At 39.3% G+C, this 23,342-nt stretch overlaps 3 protein-coding genes and 1 pseudogene across 5 annotated transcripts in view; all 4 read left to right on the top strand.

The window, feature by feature from the left end:
* Positions 1–23,342, top strand: part of LOC133632307 (gastrula zinc finger protein XlCGF17.1-like) — a 607,858-nt gene that overhangs the window by 86,668 nt on the left and 497,848 nt on the right. The gene's annotated exons all lie outside the window — the stretch shown is intronic.
* Positions 1–23,342, top strand: part of LOC133632342 (oocyte zinc finger protein XlCOF6.1-like) — a 309,811-nt gene that overhangs the window by 21,412 nt on the left and 265,057 nt on the right.
* Positions 1–23,342, top strand: part of LOC133632323 (gastrula zinc finger protein XlCGF17.1-like) — a 293,261-nt gene that overhangs the window by 86,288 nt on the left and 183,631 nt on the right. The window lies entirely within an intron of this gene.
* On the top strand, positions 2,185–8,964 carry LOC133632064 (zinc finger protein ZFP2-like; annotated as a pseudogene).

The raw sequence follows: 23,342 nt of genomic DNA, 5'->3' as shown, positions 1-23,342 counted from the left end.
TCCCACAGTTGAACAGGCTAATTGGGAACAGGTGGGTGCCATGATTGGGTATAAAAGCAGCTTCCATGAAATGCTCAGTCATTCACAAACAAGGAGGGGGGAGGGTCACCACTTTAGTTAAGAGAATCTGGAGAAATCACTGCACGTAACATTGAATGCTCGTGACCTTGGATCCTTCAGGCGGTATTGCGTCAAAAACTGTTATCAGTGTGTAAAGGATATCACCACATGGGCTCAAGAACACTTCAGAAAAACACTGTCAGTAACTGCAGTTGTAATTACAGTCTTTAAGTGCAAGTTAAAACCCTACTGTGCACAGCAAAAGCCATTTATCAACAACACCCAGAAACACAGCAAAAACCATTTATCAACAACACCCAGAAATGCAGACGGCTTCGCTGGGCCCGAGCTCATCTAAGATGGACTGATGCAAAGTGTAAAAGTGTTCTGTGGTCTGACGAGTCCACATTTCAAATTGGTTTTGGAAACTGTGGACGTCAAACAAAGAGGAAAAGAACCATTCAGATTTTTATTGACGCATAGTTGAAAAGCCAGCATCTGTGATGGCATGGGGGTGTATTAGTGCCCAAGACATGGGTAACTTACACATCTGTGAAGGCACCATTAATACTGAAAGGTACATACAGCTTTTGGAGCAACATAGGTTGCCATCCAAGCAACGTTACCATGGACGCCCCTGCTTATTTCAGCAAGACAATGCCAAGCCACGTGTTACAACAGCGTGGCTTTGTAGTAGAAGAGTGCGGGTACTAGACTGGCCTGCCTGTAGTCCTGACCTGTCTCCCATTGAAAATGTGTGGCGCATTATGAAGCCTAAAATAGCACAAGGGAGACCCCCGGACTGTTGAACAACTTAAGCTGTACATCAAGCAAGAATGGGAAAGAATTCCACCTGAAAAGCTTCAAAAATGTGTCTCCTCAGTTCCCAAACCTTTACTGACTGTTGTTAAAAGGAAAGGCCATGTAACACAGTGGTAAAAATGCCCCCGTGCCAACTTTTTTGCAATGTGTTGCTGCCATTAAATTTTCATTTAATGATTATTTGCAAAAAAAAAACTGTTTCTCAGTTCGGACATTAAATATCTTGTCTTTGCAGTCTATTCAATTGAATATAAGTTGAAAAGGATTTTCAAATCATTGTATTCTCTTTTTATTTACCATTTACACAATGTGACAACTTCACTGCTTTTGGGTTTTGTACATGTGCACAGCAGGGGAGCTGGTTAACTTATGAGAGTAGTATGTGTGTTTGTGAGAATGTCAACGTGTTGTCTGAGTGACGTCAGTGAGTGAGCGGGCGAGTAAAGAGAGAGCAGCAGGACAGGTGTAACAACTACATTATACCTGTCACTATTTAAACTCCTTGTGCAGATCTGAATGCTTGTTATTTAAATGTTGACCTAAGTCTGAAGCAAAGGTGGTAATACTAATCACCACATTTGGCGAGGCGTGTACCTTTAAGAGTGGCAGTATGTGGGCTGAGTAACGTGAGTAAGTGAGTGGGCGAGTAAGGAGAGGTAGTGGTAGCATGTGCAGGAGTGTTAATAGCATGGTGGATGTCCGGTTGTGCCCTGTGGAAATAATAAATAAAGTGAGCAAGTTGTAACTAATCGACGGCCTCGTCCTTCCGACCAAAGAGCGGAGCTTTATGGACCCAGTGTTACCCCCGACACAACATGGGCCCTGGAGGGAACGTCTCCCCTGCGCTCCTCGACCACGGTCTGGGAGCCCACAAACATGAAAGGTGTAAAGCAACCCCTGCAGAGCGGCGGCTCCCTGTTGAAAGTGTCACCTTTATAGTTAGTTTAGAAGCCCAAATACCTCCATATTGCACTTCATGCACCCTCTTTATTAACCAGTAGAATTGTCCTTTGTTGCCTTTCTTCCTCTCCACCATGTTATTGCTTGTATGCACTTTGTGTGTGCGTTTTGATACACTCAACATCATGCGCCTCGGCTCTGTAGTCACCATCATTTCATTCAGATGAAAGAACGGTACCGGTAGTTTTCAAAGGTGCTATAATACCGATTTCAATTGATTAGTACCACGATACTTTATTAGTAGCAGTATACTGTACAACCCTACTACACACACATACAGTACATAGAAGAAAGTGTGTTTTTGTTGTTTGTGTCTTGCAGACGTCCAGCAGCTGATCGGTAATCCAGAAGAAGTTTCCCCTCAGTTAGGGGGGAGCTCCACTTTGAAGCAGGAGACTCCACAACCACCCTGCATTAAAAAGGAAGAGGAGGAACTCTGCATCACTCAGGAGGGAGAGTGTCTTCTAGGACGAGAGGAAGCTGATTACACCAAGTTTCCACTGAGTATTCTCTCTGTGAAGACTGAAGATGATGAAGAGAAACCACAAGTAGACAACCTCTTAGCTCCACTATCAGATAGTGAGGCTGAAGACGAGGTTGAAGTAACTTTGAGCAGCGATACAGACTGTGAAGGTGATATGAGGACTCACACTGACAACAAACACTCTGAATGCTCTACAAAGAAGAGAGGTAAAACATGTTTGAGCTGCTCAGTTTGTGCTGAAAGTTTTACTAAAAAGAGCCGTTTGACTCGACACATGAGAACACACACAGGTGAAAAACCATTTAAGTGTTCAGTTTGTGGCAAAAGCTTTTCTCAAAATCGCAATTTGACTCAACACATGAGAACACACACAGGTGAAAAACCATTTAATTGTTCAGTTTGTGGCAAAAGCTGTTATGTGAAGAGAAGTTTGACTGAACACATGAGAACACACACAGGTGAAAAACCCTTTAATTGTTCAGTTTGTGGCAACAGCTTTTCTCAAAATAGCCATTTGACTCAACACATGAAAACACACACAGGTGAAAAACCATTTAATTGTTCAGTTTGTGGCAAACGTTGTTCTGTTAAGAGAAATTTGACTGTACACATGAGAACACACACAGGTGAAAAACCCTTTAATTGTTCAGTTTGTGGCAACAGCTTTTCTCAAAATAGCCATTTGAATCAACACATGAGAACACACACAGGTGAAAAACCATTTAAGTGTTCAGTTTGTGGCAACAGCTTTTCTCAAAATAGCAATTTGACTGAACACATGAGAACACACACAGGTGAAAAACCATTTAATTGTTCAGTTTGTGGAAAAAGCTGTTCTGTTAAGAGAAATTTGACTGAACACATGAGAACACACACAGGTGAAAAACCCTTTAATTGTTCAGTTTGTGGCAACAGCTTTTCTCAAAATAGCCATTTGACTCAACACATGAGAACACACACTGGTGAAAAACCATTTAGTTGTTCAGTTTGTAGCAAAAGCTTTTCTGTTAAGTGCAGTTTTAATAAACACATGAGAACACACAGAGATGAAAAAACATATAAGTGTTCAGTTTGTGGCAAAAGCTTTTCTGTTAAGAGAATATTGACTCGACACATGAGAACACACTGGACCAAGACCATTTAATTGTTCAGTTTGTGGTAAAAACTTTCATCAAAACAGTTTTTTGTGTCGACACATGAGAACACACACTGGAGAAAAAACATTTATTTGTTCAGTGTGCTGTAAAAGGTTCCCACATAATGCAGATGCAGTAAAACACACAAGAACACACAAGGGAAAATAACCAATTTAGCTGTTTAGTTTGTGGTATGTTGCTCATATGTGGTGACATCCACCCTACCCAGGACCTCCTCACTGCTTCTTGCACAAATATCTGAGGTATTCATACAAACTTGGATTATTTGGAGCATAATCTTATCCACTCATGACCCCATGTCTTCTCTGTATCTGAAACCTTCCTGAACAGTAAGATAGATGATGCTTCAAGTGCTTGGTTACTCCTTCTTCAGTCCAGGGACCTGGGGCCTCATGTGTCAAGTTTGTGCACGCTCAAAAACCTGCACTACACCCTTTTTCAGGGCGAAGTTGAGATGTATCAAAACTGACGTTGTGATGCGGGGTAACTGTTTGCAGACTGATTGATGTGCAAATCAGAGACATATGAACAATTAACCCCCAACACCCACAATCCAACCCCCACCGCCCTCGACATTCGGGCATAACAGGTTCAATCCGGCCCGCGAGATGAGTTTGCAAAGATTAAAATTCAGCTGCATTTTTAATGAAAGAAACTGCTGTTCTAAAAGTGTCCACTGGATGTCGCAATAGTAATTCTGTCAGGAAAGCAAATAGCATAGCAAGTATACCAAGCAAGAGGTAGACGGTAAAGCGGGGCTGTGACTCCTCCCCCTCCACCCAACGTAAAACAGGAGTAAAATAAGCAATCAGTAACCCCACTTAAAATGCAGCATGAGACACTGCACACTGATATAGTTCTGTGAAAATGATTGTCTTCTGTGCAAATGTAAAGAAAGTGAACAGTGTGTGATTTACTGCAATACTGTCAGTCTTCTCACTTTTTATTTGTGCTTTGTTGAAATTGTTCACACATTGCACAGCTTTTATTTTTCTATCAATACACATTATGTCTAGAAGACAGGAAGTAACTCAACCCTCTTGAATAGTTTCTACCTCAGTTTGTATGGTTTGTTGAGTTAGCACAGGATTAATATGTGGAAATGACAAATGAGGTAGTTGATACATAGAATAGTTTTTATTCATGCTTTATTTTGTTTTTTGCTCAATCCTAGATGGGTTGTGAGTTAAAGTTTAATAGAAACACTGAGATTAAGTCTAAGTTCATTGTGTTCTTCAAGGTGTTTTTGAAAATGCACCATTTTATTTCCCTTCAGAATTTTTAACTAACTTGAAGTGTTTTGTCAAGAGGTTTATTTGTGATATGTACATTTTCAGAAAGTGCTTCTATTTTGGCCAAAGTAAAATAAAGAAAACAATCTAAAGTTGTCATAGTCGTATTTTTAAGTTATCATGCCATGATTTTACCCGTCCCGCCCACGTGGAAATAGATTTTCCTCCATGCGGCCCCTGAGCTAAAATGAGTTTGACACCCCTGCTGTAATGTGACTCATGTGAGCAGGTTACTGTATAAACACATTTTGTTATAAGTTATAAAAATGTGTTCAGTTCTCAGAGACACATCAATGTCAGGCTGACAATCGCTCTTCCGCTTTCTCCAAACACGAGAACAAAGCAGCTCCTACTGACTTGTGATTGGTCAGACCGTGCCCATCTTAATCACATGGCTAATTTCAATATAATAAATTGCGATGTAACACAATTGAATATCTTATATGCTCAGACAGTAATGTGTTTATATAAGTTTAGATTGTGTTATGATGTTTGTAATGGGGAAATACATTAATGTGTCTTGTTTTCATGTAAGATAGTTGACATTTAGCATGATAGCTGTTAACTGGCGATTAGTGATGTTAAGTGCCTAAGATGGTAGTTATTGATTAGCAGTGCGATGAGGGCTTTCTGCTGGTGAGTGATTAGCACTACAGTTAGAGCCACCTATCGCTAGGTAGAAATGAGCAGTTTCACCAACATTTTTATGTGAAACCATATTACTAACTGTCTGGTGTTTTACAGGATTCATGGAAGTTTATTGTCATAGCAGCACACGATACACATGAGATGGCACACAATTTAGTAGCACGTGAACAATAGGATTGGTCCTGGTGGAGATCTACACTCTTAGTGCTTTTCTTCTTTATTCAGAGTAATCATTTGACTTTCTAAAGGTTTTTAACTAAAACAACTAAGTAGGTTGAAAAATATTTCTGTTTCTTGTAGTATTTAAAATGTGTGGTTTTTTCCTCGACGTTTGCCCTTTTTCTGGTTTGAACAACAGCCATGGAAAAAGTCTGTGCTCGTGCTTGTATATATATATATTTTATTTTCAAAGAGTAGTTGTCCATTATTTGATGTTAGATATTTTTGCTAACCATTGTTTTAAAACAAGATTAAAATGCCTTTATTTTGAAAAACAACTGCTGTGGAGTAGGAAACGGAAGTTGCTGACTTCTAGCGCATGCGCATATGTACTTGAAGCCAAGCAAAAAGACGAAGACCGCATGCTATGGTTGTTCGGAGATTCTTCGAATTCACGATCTTAAAGTCATATGATTCACAGCAAATATAGCAACAAATATCTCAATTTTCATTTTCCAAAGCCACGAAATGTGCATTGAGTTTGGAGCGATATCTGAAGTGAAGATTGAAGACGTGATAGAAGATGGACGACTACTGCTATGCTAAGATGGCGACGTCCGCTAAAAGAGAACATGAAAGAGAATCAGCGCCACCAACTTCCAGCAAATCACCAACGGAGATAAAGACGAAAGATGAAGGTGAGTGACTTGAAGTTTTGTCATTTGAGAACTATTTGAATTTCAAGCCCTTAAAGTCTAAATTAGCCGACCTTGTTGAAGAATGTAAAGAAAGAGCCGCCATGATTGTTAGCTTGAAGAAGGCAGTGGAGTTCACATCAGAGGAGATGAAAGAATGCAAAAGTCAAATGAAGAAAGTGGAAGAGCAAAACAAGCTAAGGTAACTTAGCACAGGAATCATGAGCTCGAAAACCAGAATGCCAACGTAACTGTTGCAAATGCAAACAATGAAGCCACGACGAGTGACCAGAAAAGGCAGGCTTAAATAGAGTCTCTGATGAGCAACAGGTGCGCGTACAAGGCAGGTGACAATCATAAGTAACCATGGTGACTAAAACAAACCCCCGAAGTGCACAAAACAACAAAGGAAGTCCAAAACTAACAGAACATAACTAAACAAAACATGATCCGACCACATCATAATACATCACAGTTTCATATCATTTCACTTTACAGGAGTAGGAAGAAGTAAAGCTTATTTAATCCTACACCTTTCCCACTTCATACCAATATAGACATCATTTACTGACCTTTTTATAATAAAATATCTGAATTAGTATACACAACAGTTTTGTAATATGTAATTAATTAATTCAGTCATTATTAATATACTGAGATGAAGAATATCTTATTTTCAATAAGGTTGAAAGTATTTCTCATAATTCTTCTTCTTTGTACTTTGTAAGCACTATTCACTTGAACAACCTCTTAAAGTGGATCATATCAGTACAATGTTTAACTTCTTTACTTCATCCATTCCATCATTTAATTCCACATCATTTTAGCTGTTTGCAATTTTACCAAATCATCGAACTTTAATATTTTTGACTCAATAAATAAAGTGTTTGTATGTTCTCTATATCCAACATTATGTATCAGTCTAATTAATTTTGTTTGTAACACGGTTAACGAATGTAGCGCACATTTGTAGTTATTTCCCCACATTTCTGCACAATAACTCAGATATGGTAATACTATAGTAGCGAGCAGTAGAGAATGTGAAGTGATTTGTTAAACCAAGTATTGTGTGTTTTTTCCATATACAACAACCTATCTGGACTCGATAAGAGAATCGATAAGGAATCGGTTCGATAAGAGGATTCGATAATAGACTCGAACTCGATCATTTCTTATGAAACATTATCCCTAATCAGTATACTGTACAACCCTACTACACACACATACAGTACATAGAAAGTACAAAGAAAGTGTGTTTTTGTTGTTTGTGTCTTGCAGACGTCCAGCAGCTGATCTGTAATCCAGAAGAAGTTTCCCCTCAGTTAGGGGGGAGCTCCACTTTGAAGCAGGAGACTCCACAACCACCCTGCATTAAAAAGGAAGAGGAGGAACTCTGCATCACTCAGGAGGGAGAGTGTCTTCTAGGACGAGAGGAAGCTGATTACACCAAGTTTCCACTGAGTATTCTCTCTGTGAAGACTGAAGATGATGAAGAGAAACCACAAGTAGACAACCTCTTAGCTCCACTATCAGATAGTGAGGCTGAAGACGAGGTTGAAGAACCTTTGAGCAGCGATAAAGACTGTGAAGGTGATATGAGGACTCACACTGACAACAAACACTCTGAATGCTCTACAAAGAAGAGAGGTAAAACATGTTTGAGCTGCTCAGTTTGTGGTCAAAGTTTTACTGAAAAGAGCCGTTTGACTCGACACATGAGAACACACACAGGTAAAAAAACATTTAAGTGTTCAGTTTGTGGCAAAAGCTTTTCTCGAAATATCGATTTGACTAAACACATGAGAACACACACAGGTGAAAAACCATTTAGTTGTTCAGTTTGTGGCAAAAGCTTTTCTGAAAGTGGCTCTTTGACTCAACACATGAGAACTCACACAGGTGATAAACCATTTAAGTGTTCAGTTTGTGGCAAAAGCTTTTCTATTAAGAGCAATTTGACTAAACACATGAGAACACACACAGGTGAAAAACCATTTAGTTGTTCAGTTTGTGGCAAAAGCTTTTCTGAAAGTGGCTCTTTGACTCAACACATGAGAACACACACAGGTGAAAAAACATTTAATTGTTCAGTTTGTGGCAACAGCTTTTCTAAAAATGGCTCTTTGACTCAACACATGAGAACACACACAGGAGAAAAAACATTTAACTGTTCAGTTTGTGGCAAAAGCTTTCCTCATAACAGCTCTTTGTGTCGACACATGAGAACACACGCTGGAGAAAAACCATTTACTTGTTCAGTGTGCTGTAAAAGGTTCACACATAAAGCAGACGCAGTAAAACACACAAGAACACACACGGGAAAATAACCAATTATCTGTTTAGTTTGTGGTATGTTGCTCATATGTGGTGACATCCACCCTACCCAGGACCTCCTCACTGCTTCTTTCACAAATATCTGAGGTATTCATACAAACTTGGATTAGTTGAAGCATAATCTTATCCACTCATGACCCCATGTCTTCTCTGTATCTGAAACCTTCCTGAACAGTAAGATAGATGATGCTTCAAGTGCTTGGTTACTCCTTCTTCAGTCCAGGGACCTGGGGCCTCATGTGTCAAGTTTGTGCACGCTCAAAAACCTGCACTACACCCTTTTTCACTGCAAAGTTGAGATGTATCAAAACTGACGTATGTGGAAATGACAAATGAGGTAGTTGATACATAGAATAGTTTTTATTCATGCTTTATTTTGTTTTTTGTTCAATCCTAGATGGGTTGTGACATAAAGTTTAATAGAAACACTGACAGCCCTTTGAGACACTTGTGATTTAGGGCTATATAAATAAACATTGATTGATTGATTGATTAAGTCAAATTCATTTTGTTCTTCAAGGTGTTTTTGAAAATGCACCATTTTTTTCCTCTAAATGTTCAACTAACTTGAAGTGTTTTGTCAAGATGATTATTTGTGATATGTACATTTTCAGAATGTGCTTGTTCTATTTTTGGCCAAAGTAAAATAAAGAAAACAATCTGATGTTGTCTTAGTCGTATTTTTAAGTTATCATGCCATGATTTTACCCGTCCCGCCCACGTGGAAATAGATTTTCCTCCATGCGGCCCCTGAGCTAAAATGAGTTTGACACCCCTCCTGTAATCTGACTCGTGAGCAGGTTACTGTATAAACACATTTTGTTATAAATTATACAAATCCTCCAAAAGATCTTGTGTTGCTATAATGTTTAACAAAAAGATTAACTATATTATAAATATAGTATTTTTTAGATCCAGAGGGTAGATATATGATTATTAACTGCCATATAGATAATAACAATATCACACTAGTAAACTTATATGCACCCAATGATGATAAACCTTCTTTCTTTGGTGACATGGAGCTCAAATTAGCAGATTATGTTGATTCTGATATTATTATGGGTGGATATCTAAATTTAACAATAAATCCAAATATTGATAAAACTGGTAAGATTGTTAAACCCAAGGAATCTGTTTTTTCTCTTCTGAAATTAATGCAAACTCTTAACCTAATAGATATTTGGAGAACCTTAAATCCATATGAGAAGGATTTCACTTTTTATTCAAACAGACATCAGTCATTTTCAAGAATTGATATGTTCTTTGTTCCTAAGGTAATTGTAGAAAACGTGCAGGCTAAAATTCACCCAATAATTATTTCTGATCATAGTCCAATTCAAATCGACGTAAGCTTTCCTCCTGTCGCTTTCCAATTCAAACAATGGAAAATTAATATATCTTTATTAGATAGTGAGGAAAATAAATTACGAATTAAATAATTTATTTCAGATTTTATTAAAAATAACCAGGATTCTGTCTCTGACATCTCCCCATTATGGGAAGCACTTAAATGTTGTGTAAGAGGAGAACTTATTAGGATTGCAAGCTTTAAGAATAAAAAACAACGTGCTAAAGAAAATGAATTATTGAATGGAATCAAACAACTGCAGGACACATTGTCCGAACAGTATAATCAGGAAACATGGATCAAACTTTGCAAACAAAGAATGGAATATAAAAATATAATAAAGCAGAAGGTTGAATATAAAATTAATAGGGCCAAATTAAAGTTTCATGAATACGGCGAGCAAGCTGGAAAGCTCCTTGCGTTAAGATTAAAGGAGCAGATGACTAGGAATCATATATCTAATATTAATTTTTCAGATGGTAGTATTTCTGTTGATCCCAAGCAAATCAATGAAACGTTTAGAACTTTTTATACAAATTGATATAAGCCTGAGAAAGATTGTAGCATAGAAGCTATGCAGTCATATTTAAACGCAATACAACTGCCATCCTTATCAGAGCATGACAAAAAATCACTGGAGGAACCTATACAATTAATGGAAATTCAAAAAGCTATAAATTAATTTGCAAAAAATAAATCTCCTGGCCCTGATGGCTACAATACAGAATTTTATCAAATATTCAGTGAAGATTTGTCTCCTCTATTATTACAAATGTACCAATATTCATTTAATAAACAATTGTTTTCTCCAACCTTCAATTTTTCTCATATCTCATTGATACATAAAAAGGATAAAGACCCATTGAATTGCAGTAATTACCGTCCTTTATCCCTAGCCAATATGGACAATAAAATATTGGCAAAAATCTTAGCCACACGATTATCAAATGTAATAGGAAAATTAATTCATAATGACCAAACTGGCTTGATGGTAGGTCGACAATCTTCAGACAATACAAGGAAATTGTTTAATGTTATTTACTATGCTAGAAGTCTCCCTTATCCCACAGCAGTATGTACTGTTGATGCGGAGAAGGCATTCGACCGCATAAACTGGTCATTTATGTTTTGCACATTACGTAAATTTGGATTTGGAGATAATTTTATACAATGGATTAAGATGCTTTATACAAGACCCATGGCATCAGTCAGAACCTTTTTCGTTAAAAAGAGGAGTAAAACAGGGATGTCCTACATCTGGATTATTATTTAATTTGTTTATTGAACCCTAAGCTGCAAAAATAAGAAGTGAAAATAATATTCATGGTATAAAAATTGGCTCTCAGTATAATAAGCTATCGATGTATTGTGACGACATAATTCTCTACCTGTCACATGTTAACTCCTCTCTTCACTATATCAATAATGTCATCACTGAATATGGCTGTTTATCAGGGTATAAAGTCAATTGGGACAAATGTGAAATATCGCCACTTAATAAACACTGCAAGAAATCACAAGTTCAGAACTACAAAATTAAATAGAAAGAGGCAGAAATCATATATCTAGGACTACATATTACACCAAACCTTTATGCAAGTAGAGATCTAAATCTTAAACATTTAAAAAATAAGATAGAATCCAAAATGGAATGCTGGTCACGTCTCTAAATATCACTTTGGGGTCGGGTGAACATAGTAAAAATGAGTATACTGCCAGCAGTTAATTATATACTGAAAATGATGCCTGTCTTAATTAATAAAAGTTGGTTTAAGAAAATACATACAATGATATCACATTTTATATGGTGTGGAAAGAAGGCCAGATGTTCATACTTAAGGTTGTCTTGTACACAAGATAAAGGAGGACTACAATTACCAAACTTCTTACATTATTATATCTCCTTTGGTTGTAAACAAGCAAGCCACTTATTCCATTCTTCTGCAGATAAGGACTGGATCAACATAGAAAAAAATATGTTAATGAATTTGGACATTGATGTGGGGAGCTTATATTAAAAAATACCTAATGAATTGAGGCAGAGCCCAATAGAAGCCACCTTTAACATTCTAAAACTGTGCCAGAAAATACTAGGAATCAACCCAATGACATCTGTCAATCAACCGCTTTGGTACAATCCTATTATTACCATTAATAAAAATGTGGTTAAATGGACAACATGGAAAGACAGAGGTATTACTAAACCTCATCATATTATTAATAAAAACTCTTTTAAACCGTTCAATGATTTAGTTGATCAATATAATGTACCCAGAAATCATTTTTTACATTTTATCTCTTTAAAACACGCTGTAAATAAATGCATATCCTCTGAAAGTATGTCCTTAAATAGCCATGAACTGGAAGATGCACTTTTTAATCAAGATATAATTAAGAAATTAATTAAACTATTTTATGGAATAACAAATGAACACCACACTAGAAATGCAAATGATGCATGTGTTCGGAAATGGATGATGGACTTAAACATTTTAGATGAAAGAGACATATCATGGAATGATATTTGGAAAAATGCCAATAAGCCCTTTAGAAGCATTAAAGATAAGATGACTCAATTTAAGATATTGAATAGATTGTATTTTACATCTCCTCAGCTGTTTAAAATTGGTGTAGTAGATAGCAAGTTATGTATGAAGTGTCGGGCAGCTGAAGGAACTCTTGTTCATTTATTGTGGGAATGTCAGAGAATAAAAGAGTTATGGTTAAAAACAACAAAAGAAGCAATCACATTCCTTAATATGAACATCCCAATGACACTGCAAACTTGTATTCTTAGGGATCTCCATCAATTTAGTAACGTGTCATCAAAGAGTAAAAATGCTTTTCTTTCAATATGCATAATAACAAAAAGGGTAATATTAAAAAAATGTATAGATATTGATAGTCCAACTCATACTGACTGGTACACACAAGCTATGGAGATGATATCAGTAGAAAAAACTGCATTTAGTTTAGATAATAATAATGAGTCATATATTGGAATATGGTATCCATTATTTAAATTTGTTTCAACTATTAAATGAACAAAAATATGACTTATTATATCGTTGTGGAAAATGTTGGACACAGTGTGTTGTCAGGCTTATGGGATGTGATGCAAGTGTAAGCCACTGTGACACTATTGTTCATTTCTAATTATTTTATTATAATTTTGTATTAATGTTTTTAATGATAATATCAATGAAGGTTTTTTAATCGCTGCTATTTTGAAATTGTTAATAATATTGATGCTGTTGTCGATAATGTTAATTTTTGTTTCACTACATTTGGATTGTTCCGTGTCATGTTTGTGTGTCCTCAATTGCTCTGAATTGCTCTGTTTATTGTTGTTCTTAATGTTGCTGGGACGGGTTTGGTTTCGGAATGGGATTGCATTGTTGTGGTATTGTTGTGTATTGTTTTTTTGATTGATTAATAAATTCATATTAAAAAAATAATAATAATAAAGTTATAAAAATGTGTACAGTTATCAGAGACCATGCTTGCCAACCCTCCCGGAATTCAGTGCCTCTGCCGAAAATCTCCCGGAATTCAGCCGGAGCTGGAGGCCACGCCCCCTCCAGCTCCACGCGGACCTGAGTGGGGACAGTGGCGACAGTCTGTTTTCACGTCCGCTTTCCCACGATATAAACAGCGTGCCTGCCCAATCACGTTATAACTGTAGAATGATTGGGGGCGAGTTCTGGGTTTCTTATGTGGGTTTATTGTTAGGCAGTTTCATTAACGTCCTCCCAGCGCGGTAACAACACACAACAACAGCAGTCACGTTTTCGTCTACCATAAAGCAGTTTGTCTGCCATAAACAGCAATGTTGTGACACTCTTAAACAGGACAATACTGCCATCTACTGGATAGCCTCCGGAACACTGAAATTCAAGTATTTATTTTATTTATATGTATAATAATTTTATATATATATATATATATATATATATATATATATATATATATATATATATATATACATATATATATATATATATATATATATATATATATATATATATATATACATATATATATATATATATATATATATATATATATATATATATATATATATATATATATATATATGTATATATATATATATATATATATATATAAGTCACTGAAAGTCAAGTATTTCATATATATGTATATATATATATATATATATATATATATATGAAATATATATGAAATACTCGAGTTGGTGAATTCTAGCTGTAAATATACTCCTCCCCTCTTAACCACGCCCACAACCCCGCCCCCAAAAAAGGTTTATCAGTTTGAAAATCAAATATGTTGTCTTGGTAGCATATTCAACTGAATATGGGTTGAAAATGATTTGCAAATCATTGTATTCCGTTTATATTTACATCTAACACAATTTCCCAACTCATATGGAAACGGGGTTTGTAAATACACATAGTATATTTATATATACCGGCCGGCGACAGCTTGACGCCAGATGAAGTCAACTAAAATAGTACTTCATCAATTAGTTTAAGTTTAAAACTACATGGTGTATTAAGTGTTTACTTTCTACACTATTCTAACAAGGCGCATAACAAGAATGCAAATTATGTAAATTTTCTTTGGACACTTGAACTTCCCAATCAAAAGTTGACAGTATTGAAATTATTCTTGTTCTTTATGACCTCCAATCCTCTGCACGTTGATGTAGACATGTGGTCCAGTCTTCTCTTCACATCTCTTACTCTTCCCCAACATCTCTTCTTTCACATCATTATTTTCTTTACACAAGCGCTTGTTTTGCTCTTCCACTTTCTTCATTTGACTTTTGCATTCTTTCATCTCCTCTGATGTGAACTCCACTGCCTTCTTCAAGCTAACAATCATGGCGGCTCTTTCTTTACATTGTTTAAAAGTCGGCTAATTTCTCATGAATGCTTTCTTTAGGCCTTAAATTAGCTTCCAATTTACCATAACTTCAACTCACTCACCATCATCTTACGTCTTTATCTCCGTTGGTGATTTGCTGGAAGTTGGTGGCGCTGATTCTCTTTCACTTTCTCTTTTACCGGGCGTCGCCATCTTAGCATAGCAGTAGTCGTCCATCTTCTATCACGTCTTCAATCTTCACTTCAGATAACACGCCGTCGCTCCACACTCAAAGTCCGTTTGGAGGGCTTAAGAAAAGGTGAATAGTAGATCGTAAATGTGAAACTTCTCCAGAAAGCCTAGCCGCTTAGTCCGCCATCTTGGACTTTCCGCTTTACCACTGTTCCATGTGTTTGCGCATGCGCCAGAAGTGTGCAACTTCCGATCGACAACTGCACTTTAAAAAATAAAATATTTTTTAAATAACTAGCGACCCTTTTAATCTTTTCTTACATTCCTGGCTCATAATCTTTTGCAATTTGTTTAATGAACAATGAAGACTGCAAAGAAGAAAGTTGTAGGTGGGATCGGTGTATTAGCGGCTGGCTGCAGCAACACAACCAGGAGAACTTTGACTTGGATATCAGACGCGCTATCCTACGGTAGCCGCCGCTAGCCGCCGACCGCATGGATGATCGCGTGAAGTCCTTCCGTCGATCGCTGGAACGCAGGTGAGCACGGGTGTTGATGAGCAGATGAGGGCTGGCTGGCGTAGGTGGATAGCTAATGTTTTTAGCATAGCTCTGTGAGGTCCCGTTGCTAAGTTAGCTTCAATGGCGTCGTTAGCAACAGCATTGTTAAGCTTCGCCAAGCTGGAAAGCATTAACCGTGTAGTTACATGTCCATGGTTTAATAGTATTGTTGATTTTCTGTCTATCCTTCCAGTCAGGGGTTTATTTCTTTTGTTTCTATATGCAGTTAAGCCCGATGCTATCACGTTAGCTCCGTAGCTAAAGTGCTTCGCCAATGTATTGTCGTGGAGATAAAAGTCACTGTGAATGTCCATTTTGCGTTCTCGACTCTCATTTTCAAGAGGATATAGTATCAGAGGTGGTTTGAAATACAAATCCGTGTTTCACAATAGAAAAAGGAGAAAGTGTGGAATCCAATGAGCCAGCTTGTACCTAAGTTACGGTCAGAGCGAAAAAAGATGCGTCCTGCACTGCACTCTAGTCCTTCACTCTCACGTTCCTCATCCACAAATCTTTCATCCTGGCTCAAATTAATGGGGTAATCGTCGCTTTCTCGGTCCGAATCGCTCTCGCTGCTGGTGTAAACAATGGGGAAATGTGAGGAGCCTTTCAACCTGCGACGTCACGCTACTTCCGGTACAGGCAAGGCTTTTTTTATCAGCTACCAAAACTTGTGAACTTTATCGTCGATGTTCTCTACTAAATCCTTTCAGCAAAAATATGGCAATATCGCGAAATGATCAAGTATGACACATAGAATGGATCTGCTATCCCCGTTTAAATAAAAAAAATTCCTTTCAGTAGGCCTTTAATAAACATACAGGACAAAGTGCGTCCTGATTATATTTTAAACTTGATGTGTGCCGATGATAAGAAAGTTTGTCGCTGCATTACTGACTAATAACCTCAGTTTTCATCCGATTGTAACAGACGTCTGCTTAGTAGGGGTAAATCACTCTTCCCTGAATGGCAGGAAGTTAGAGGAGCTAAATCCCTAACCCCCAGGCCTATTAGTCTCGTGTCCACTCTGCCTGCTTAGTAAAAACACAATAGCTTAGGCTCTAAGATTTGAACCCGTCACGGTGAGAACCTAAAGTACAGAATAAGTGAGTAAGTGTCAGTGTGTGGGACTTACTGTATCCCCCCTAACTATTACGCTCCAGAACAGAGGACGAGACGCCCCTACTTCAGAGAAAGGAAAAAACTTCACAATAAAATCAGTCGCGTGAAAGTTGAAAAATATTCTGTTATTTATTACACCAGTAATAGCACTCTAATACTAAGTAAAATAGACAAGTAAATAAAAAAATATATAAACAAAATATAGACTTATAGGAATGATTTCTCTAATAATCTGTAACCACTGTAAGAAATCCACCTTCACTTCACTAGAGTGGCACAATAACACCTGAAAGCCGGATTCAACTCCATCAGCATGCGTCTATACACAAAAAAACAGCAAAAATCCCACATATGCAAATAACAGTCGTATTCTTGTGAACACAATGCACACACAGTACCTTCGCTATTAATAGTAAACCCAAGAACAGTCTCACACAGTTTTCATTAGGGGTATAACGGTACACAAACATTTTGGTTGGGTACATACCTCGCTTTAGAGGTCACGGTTCGGTTCATTTTCGGTACAGTAAGAAAACGACAAAATATAAATGTTTTGGTTATTTATTTACCAAATTTGTAAACAATGGCTTTATCTTTTTAACATTGGGAACACTGTAATAATAAACTTTTTTTCTACATATAAAAAGTACAACATTAAACAGTTTCAAGTCAACTCATCATGCTTAATTTATTACAGCATTTGGGAAGCCTGTAGTTGATTTTTATCACACACACACCGCAAAATGAGCTAACGTTACGCTAAAAAGCTAATTAGCCTTCACCTCAAGCCAGGACTGCGAGCCAGCTGAGCTGCAGTTTGTTTCTAGAAGGTCAACGGGCTCATAGTGATGTTACTAGTAGTTGACTGGGGGGGGGGGGGTTATTTTAATTTGGGGAGAGTCCGCTGCCTGATGCTCACCTGCTAAACACCTATCTGCTAACCCCACCGCAGAAGCACTGAATCCATGCGCTCTGAATACGCACTGCTGATTGGCTGTTACCGCTCTGAATACGCACTGCTGATTGGCTAATACCGCTATGGTTGTAACTTAGACTTAGACTTAGACAAACTTTAATGATCCACAAGGGAAATTGTTCAACACAGTAGCTCAGTTACAATGATGGAAAGGACAATGCAGGTATAAATAAACTAATATAGCTATAAAAAAATATAACATATATACGAATATATACATAATATGTGTACAGAGTAATTTATATACAGATATATTATATTATGTCTATAACATATATACAATATAAACCAATGACCATGTACAATATTACAGTATATACAGTCTATATGACAGCAGCAGCATAAAATAGAGAGTAGGTCCAGCAGGAAATAGAAATAGACATTATAAACAAAGAGAAGTAGCTAACATGTCAGGTGTCAGGTAATAGGCAGATGTCATCTATTGCTGTATGGCGAGTGATTATACAACTGGATGGAGTGTGGAATGAAGGAGTTCTTGAATCGTACAGTGCGGGAAGGAAGTTGAAGGAGCCTGTTGGAGTATGAACTCCGCTGTCCCTTAATTGTCAGGTGGAGTGGATGGGCAGGATTGTCTATGATGGCCAGCAGTTTGTCCAGTGACCTCCTGTCCCTCACTGACACAAACGCCTCCAATTGCGTGCCAATAGTTTGGCCGGCTTTCCGGATCAGATTATCAATCCGGTTTGAGTCCCTTTTGCTGGTGCTGCTCCCCCAACAAACCACTGCAAAGTACAGTGCACTGGCCACAACAGACTGATAAAATATCTCCGACAGCTTGCTGCACACATTGAATGACCTAAGTTTCCTCAGGAAAAAGAGTCTGCTCATGCCCTTCTTGTAAACAGCTTTGCAGTTGTCCTTCCAGTCCAGTTTGCTGTTCAAGTGGACTCCCAGGTACTTGTACTGCTCCACTACTGCCACCTCCCGGCCCTGGATCTTGATGGGCTCCACCGGGGTCACTCTTTTCCTGAAGTCGATGACCAGCTCCTTGGTCTTGTCCACATTAAGGACCAGATGGTTCGCCTGAGACCACTCCACAAAGTCAGCGATCAGTGTCCTGTACTCCAATTCCCGTCCCTCTCTGATACACCCGACCACAGCAGAGTCGTCAGAGTATTTCTGCAGGTGTGGAACTATACTGGAAGTCTGAGGTGTACAGGGAGAACAGGAAAGGAGACAGGACGGTCCCCTGTGGAGCACCTACACCACTGACCACAGTATCCGACACGGAGCTCCCCAGTCGCACAAACTGGGGCCTGTCAGACAAGTAATCAGTGATCCAGGAGACAATGGATGAACTGACACCCATCCTGAGCAACTTGTCACTCATCAGAATTGGCTGAATGGTGTTAAAGGCACTGGAGAAATCAAAAAACATGATCCTCACAGTGCCCTTCCCACCATCCAGGTGAGAGTGAGCATGATGCAGCAGGTAGATAACAGCATCGTCCACTCCTACATGGGGCTGATATGCAAACTGTAGAGGATCCAGGGAAGGAGCCACCAGTGGCCTCAGCTGATCCAGCACAAGTCTCTCGAGGACCTTCATGACCTGGGACGTCAGGGCTACAGTTCTGAAGTCATTTGAGCTCGATGGGATGGGCTTCTTGGGCACCGTCACCAATCAGATGGTTGTGTGGGTGGGACAATGCTGGGTGCGTTGTAGGAGACAGAGGCAGAAAGCAAAGCAGCTTGTTAAGACTTTAGCTTAGGCGGCTACTTTATATGTTCATGTGGAAACTCGTTCGGTACACCTCCGAACCGAACCGGAACCCCCGTACCGAAACGGTTCAATACAAATACACGTACCGTTACACCCCTAGTTTTCACAGATTCAATGTCTTTTCATTGTTCAGTCAGTTCAAAGTTCCTTTCGGTTTGGATTGTCCAACGCCACTTTCCGTATGTGCCGACCGTTTAATTCCATCCATCCATCTTCTTCCGCTTATCTGAGGTCGGGTCGCGGGGGCAGCAGCCTAAGCAGGGAAGCCCAGATATCCCTCTCCCCAGCCACTTCGTCCAGCTCCTCCCGGGGGATCCCAAGGCGTTCCCAGGCCAGCCGGGAGACATAGTCTTCCCAACGTGTCCTGGGTCTTCCCCGTGGCCTCCTACCGGTCGCATGTGCCCGAAACACCTCCCTAGGGAGGCGTTCGGGTGGCATCCTGACCAGACTCCTGAACCACCTCATCTGGCTCCTCTCCATGTGGAGGAGCAGCGGCTTTACTTTGAGCTCCTCCCGGATGGCAGAGCTTCTCACCCTATCTCTAAGGGAGAGACCCGCCACCCGGCGGAGGAAACTCATTTCGGCCGCTTGTACCCGTGATCTTGACCTTTCGGTCATAACCCAAAGCTCATAACCATAGGTGAGGATGGGAACGTAGATCGACCGGTAAATGGAGAGCTTTGCCTTCCGGCTCAGCTCCTTTTTCACCACAACGGATCGATACAGCGTCCGCATTACTGAAGACGCCGCACCGATCCGCCTGTCAATCTCACCATCCACTCTTCCCTCACTCGTGAACAAGACTCCGAGGTACTTGAACTCCTCCACTCATACTTGCCAACCTTGAGACCTCCGAATTCGGGAGATTGGGGGTGGGGGTGGGGTGGTGGGGGGGGGGGGGGGTCTACACACACATAACACTCCTCTCTACTCATTGTTGTAGCCAGTAGCACAGCCTTTGAAGGAGCATAGGTATGGGCAGTATGTGTGAAATTTAATTTGCAGGAAAGGAGTGAGTTTAGGGTTGAATTGTCCATCCTCGTTCTATTCTGTCACTATCTTTCTAACCAAGCTAAACACTCTCTCTGATGATGCATTGCTGTGTGGCACGCACAAAAGTGCCTTCTTCAAATGAACCAGAGTCTAGAATCGTCCATCTCTCCCTGGCATACCCCTTCCCCTTCGAGCTGTCCTGGATGAACTGAAATTCTTGTTTCCAATCATTTTGGAACTTGCAAGCGTACTTCTTCTTCTTACTTGTCGTCGCCATGATTGTCTCTTCTTCGTTCTTCTGCTTCGTCTGTGCTATGTTTTTGGACATTACTACTTGCCGTAGTGTTGAAGCAATGCATGATGGGAATCCAGATGTTGTGTGTCAGTGTATTAACGTGCCGGCTGGAATAAACACACACTGAGCAATAGCTCCGTGCCTGCCTACTTTATGGGTTATAGATAAACATATGGATAACGGAGACTTATATAATAGTCTCCTTCTTGTTGTGTGCGCAGTTGCGCACTGAGCTCCAAAAGCCGTAGATGTTATAACGTGACTGGGCCTGCACGCTGTTTATATGGAGGAAAAGTGGACGTGACGACAGGCTGTCTTCACTTAGGTCCGGCTGGAAATCGGGAGAATGGTTGTCCCGGGATATTTTCGGGAGAGGCACTGAAATTCGGGAGTCTCCCGGAAAATTCGGGAGGGTTGGCAAGAATGCCTCCATTTGGGGCAGGGTCTCCTCCCCAACCCGGAGATGGCACTCCACCCTTTTCCGGGTACCCTCATTGGGGCCTGTTTGTAGCATTGGACATGTTTGTTAGCCCCAATTTACAATTTTTGTTGTGATGCTATTTACATTCTATTACTCATTACATTACTTAGGGCTGGGATGTTCAAATTATGTGCATTTATGTACACTGTGTATACACATCTAAGTGATATACATTTAACGGCCCTGTTGCAGGCTTGTGCCTATATTTCATTGCATCGTGGTCACTTTAGTTGATTTATAATGATTGTATTTGTTTTGTACAGGAACCCACACACACGCAAACAAACAACTCATGCATGTCTTCAATATACAATTGAACCTGCAAATCTGAACTTGGACAATCTATTATTTCTCCTGCACTCACCTAAACCTTGGGTGCGATTGGATGAAAACATTTTGAGGGATCTCAGGTTGTTAGGGCTACATGAAGAAATATGTGCACAGTATTAGGTGTACACCTACATGAAGTTCCATCGAGGTTTGTTTTGAAGCGAAAGTGGGCGCAGAGCACATCCTTCTACCACTGGAGTGTGACGTCATCGCTGCCTGTGCAATGCGCACTGCCTTCCTGCGCCGGTCAAAATCAACACTGTGATTAATCATCATTCATTTATGGTAACGCGATATATTCTTTTTAATAATCACATGCGTTAACATTGACAGCCTTAGTTGAAACCCATACTTTTTTTCAGAAAACTCATCAAATCACTGACCTGTAAATTGCGGCCCATTATCAGTGTTACTCCCTCCGAGGTCTTAATCAAGGCTCAAGTCGTTCGTTTTTCTCACAGACATTTATTTCAGCCACGTCTTCTTCACGTTACCAACGATGCCAAATATAATGCCGTCAGAAGTAATAAAATAAGCAAACAGAACTTACAATTAGTCTGACATCCAAAGAAAGAAAACACATAGATTTCACAAACATATCAGAAGTAATCATACCTCGTTGGCCTCATAAACTCCAAGGGAATAAAGTTTATTTTCAATCCGGGACTCCATTAACGTCATCCACATCAAACACTTGTCGTCTCTTGCTGCTTCCTCAAAGGCCTACTGAAAGCCACTACTAGCGACCACGCAGTCTGATAGTTTATACATCAATGATGAAATCTTAACATTGCAACACATGCCAATACGGCCGGGTTAACTTATAAAGTGCAATTTTAAATTTCCCGCGAAACTTCCGGTTGAAAACGTCTATGTATGATGACGTATGCGCGTGACGTCAATGATTGAAGCGGAAGTATTGAGACACATTGTATCCAATACAAACAGCTCGGTTTTCATCGCAAAATTCCACAGTATTCTGGACATCTGTGTTGGTGAATCTTTTGCAATTTGTTTAATGAACAATGGAGACTGCAAAGAAGAAAGCTGTAGGTGGGATCGGTGTATTAGCGGCTGGCTGCAGCAACACAACCGGGAGGACTTTGACTTGGATAGCAGACGCGCTATCCGACGCTAGCTGCCGACCGCACGGATGATCGGGTGAAGTCCTTCGTTGCGCCGTCGATCGCTGGAACGCAGGTGAGCACGGGTGTTGATGAGCAGATGAGGGCTGGCGTAGGTGGAGCGCTAATGTTTTTAGCATAGGTCTGTCGAGGTCCCGTAGCTAAGTTAGCTTCAATGGCGTCGTTAGCAACAGCATTGCTAGGCTTCGCCAGGTTGGACAGCATTAACCGTGTGGTTACAGGTCCATTGTTTGGTAGTATTGTTGATCTTCTGTCTATCCTTTTTTTATCAGCGACCAAAACTTGCAAACTTTTATCGTCGATGTTCTCTACTAAATCCTTTCAGCAAAAATATGGCAATATCGCGGAATGAAGTCTGACACATAGAATGGATCTGCTATCTATCCCCGTTTAAATAAGAACATTTTATTTCAGTAGGCCTTTAATTCCCTCACATATTAATTGTCCCCCCAACAACGTGACCAAACCGGAAACAAAACATATATTCCCCACTCAATTGACATGGGTTTGTAAAAAAAATAAAGTTAACATAAACTTGCATGAATTAACCCAAGGAATCACATTTTTAATCTCATTATATGTACAATATGTAATTTATTTATTTATTCGCACCAACTATGACATTATATTTTAAATATACATGTTGCATCTGTCAGCAGCTACACTGACATTGATGTGTCTCTGAGAACTGAAC

Source organism: Entelurus aequoreus, linkage group LG17, assembly GCF_033978785.1.
Source record: "Entelurus aequoreus isolate RoL-2023_Sb linkage group LG17, RoL_Eaeq_v1.1, whole genome shotgun sequence".
Lineage (NCBI taxonomy): Eukaryota > Metazoa > Chordata > Actinopteri > Syngnathiformes > Syngnathidae > Entelurus > Entelurus aequoreus.
This window is presented reverse-complemented; position numbering and strand designations above follow the sequence as displayed.